We start from the raw sequence: 3,331 nt of genomic DNA, 5'->3' as shown, positions 1-3,331 counted from the left end.
TATGGTAAAAACAAATCTGTCATGTAGGTCACTCATTAAGGGTTTGACCCAGCTGTTACCTGTCAAACTTCTTGCTCACATGCAGCAATTTATATGCTCCGTAGATTTTGCATCTGAGATGCTTTCTTACTCACACTCCCAAAGTTAGATCAAATAATGGCAGACTGTCCTTGTTCCACTTGGAACACGGAACTCAGCTTAATTTCCAGTCTGATGGAGCACCTATATCCACCTCAGTGCACTTGTTAACCTGGTGTATATTATTTATTGCGAAGTGATTGCTTTGTACGATTGTTTTATAACCTTGCTGCTCTCGCTCAGGGCTCCCTGCAAATTAAATGCTGCATCTAGGGGCTAACGTGTATTCATAACCAACCAAATAAACAATAACTGCATAATTGGCAGTGTAGCACTGGGGGTGGGGTTAATGTAGGGTCAGGGTTGCCAGCTGGCTCCATAGTTATGGGACACTTTTTGACAGGCCAGGCTTTTCAGCTCACGTTTCTAAACCACAAATTAACTGATTTAATCAACATGTAAAGTGAGAATGGATTGCATGAACTGTCACTAAATTAACCGAATTGTTACTTACTAGTTATGAAAAGCATTACATCTGTCCTGGGGGAGGGATTACTTCCTGCAAGAATTGTTTCTTTCAATCAGACCGATACAGTTTGCTGATTTGCTTTATTTGTCTGATTAGGCGGGACTGTGTGAAGCAGAAAGAAGTATTAAATAGAATGTGGACCACCATATTAAATAAAAAAAGAGGGCAGACGACTGCAAAGTTTTCTATAATTACATAATTGCACTATTTTGATAGTTATTTCCCATATACATTTTTAATCCATGTTTTTACAGGGTTCTCAGGATTGAATCACCACCCCTAGCAAATACTGTACTAGCAAACATTCAAGGAATTCACAATGACTTTAAAATCAATTAATTTGTTATTTTTGTAGTTTAGAGGCGAGAAAAAACAAACGAAAAAAAAACCCCAAAAAACAAACCCTGAACTGGCTTAAAGTGTTCTGGAATTATGGCGCCAGGTGGCAACCTTATGTAGGGGCTAAAACAAAACACCAAGGTCAAAGTAAAATAAATCAGCCTTTACTGATGCCATGTGATGTGTGGATACCCACGATGATGATTCTCTCCACGACTGCCAAGATTACTACGTGCTGTTGTGAAGCCAGTCGCTGCTCTGTACATGCTGAAGAAAATGAATAAAAAAGTCTCAACAAAGAAATAAGGAGGAGGAGGCTTAAGGTTTGATTTAGAAAGTCCCAGCCTGGATGCTTTCATTAGGAACCAGAGCTAATACAGTCTCTGTTCTGTTCATGTTGATCCTCTTCACAGCTCACTCCATTCCAGCCCGTTTGGCGCTGTAATTCATCCTCTCCTGTCTCCCTTCATTAATGGCAAACATCATAACCGTGCCACCAATGGTGTTCAGTCCTTAATCCTAAAAGAAAGCAAACCACAGGGATTCATTTAGAAAGCAGACACTTTCCAAGTCTAACAAACATCCCACAGTTGGATGTGGATTCCTCCACGAATCAGTTGGAAACTGGTGCCCAGATTAAGCTTTTTAGCATGACCATACACAAAACCTTGTGAAGGAAAAATCAATCAGCTTTCCAAATTCACAAGAAAGGAGGAATGACACAATCCCAGCTACAATTTATAACCACAGCTGCAAGGCCAAAAAACGTTTTATTTCTTTGTCATTTGCTGTAACTGGATCAGCTTCCCCTTCAAAATAACCTTTTTATGATTAAAAAGTGTCAGACTGACCTTTGCAAAGCACAGGAATGCAGAGAGATTCAGATTGGGACAGAGGTGGAAGGAAATGAAGAAATAAAGATGAGAAGAAAAATGAGGGGAGGTTCAAGATTAAAAGAGGTATGCATGTCCTTGGGCATGATAAGAGTAAATAACCCCATTCATTAAAGGCCATTTAATATGGCAGGGAATAGATAGTGTTCTTAGACTGCAGTTTATATGAAAACTGAATGCAGAGCTTCAAAGACTCAATCATAAATTCTAATTTAACCTCAAATAACCTTATAGCCATTGTATAATAAGAGTATAGCACTCCAGGGTGTGACACAGTTTTGGTCTGCTGTTGGGCACAAGGTGAACAAAGTCATTGCTTACTTATCTGAAATCGTAGTTATTGCAATAAACTACGGTAAACACATAGTGAAAGCATTTTAGTGAAAGCATTTTAAGCCTAAGCAAGCATAATAAAGCACAGAAAAGTTCACCGTGATAAATCAGTAAATGCAAGGGGAAAGCCTGTAAACAGTGTAACACAAGATTGCTATTGGTAAACCAGTGTGGTACAGTATCAGACCCATTGTCAAATTTGTTAAATTCATTGTGTTGCCAATGCTGGTAAAATAAAACAAGTAAGAAACACCTCTTTGAATAATGTTTCCTCCTGGATGACAGTTCATAAAGAGGTATGGATAGAACAGGGCACAGTTGTACGCTGGATTGAAATGAGGGGTCAGAAATCACCGGTCAGGGCATCTGACACTCTACTGCTTCTTCGGCAAGGTCAAAGATCATAAAGAAACGTGCTGCTCATTTAGCAAAGCAGGGAGGGTTTATTAAATTTTTTTTATTAAATCTAATTCCCCACACATCATATTACATGTAAAGAGTTACATATAAAATGTGGTGCTAAATGATGGAGTAACTGCTATGTTTTATTCGCAAAAAATAAATAAAATAAAATAAAATGTGCATGCTGATTTACATCAGCTTATGCTGTAGACAGCACAGCTGTACTGGACTACTGGCTGTAGGCCAGCATGTGGGTGTGTTTATTTTTTATTTTTTCTTTCTTTCTTTCTTTTTTTAAACAGAAAGCCAATAGAAATAGAGGTATGCCAAATGATCTAAATGTAATTTGGCTACTGGGAAATTAAATCCGTACATTGGAACCATATTGCACAGTCAGAACTTGTATATTTGTCGCCCATCTCTGCAGCAATTTGATCCCAGTATAAAATATAGAAGAAATCTGTTGCAGATGGAAAAAGCAGAATAGCTGGTAGACAAATGAGTGCCATTGCCAAACCTCTCTGATCCAAGTGTTTGGGACAACCGCTGGTACAGTGTAGTTCTGAAGAAAATAATGTCTACCCTGCAGCAACTTTTGACATAAGTTTTGTGGGACTAAATAAAGCATAAATTGAATGCGGTACAGTAATTCCAATGCCTTGGCAGGAATATAAAAGCTCTTCTTTATTTATTTATTTTTTGTTAAAAAATGGTAGTTATTTAAGCATTAGCTAAGAAATGGACTTACAAAATACCG

This window comes from Polyodon spathula, chromosome 21 (genome assembly GCF_017654505.1).
Source record: "Polyodon spathula isolate WHYD16114869_AA chromosome 21, ASM1765450v1, whole genome shotgun sequence".
Classification (NCBI taxonomy): Eukaryota; Metazoa; Chordata; class Actinopteri; order Acipenseriformes; family Polyodontidae; genus Polyodon; species Polyodon spathula.
The sequence above is the reverse complement of the archived record's forward strand: the minus strand, read 5'-3'. Positions refer to the sequence as shown.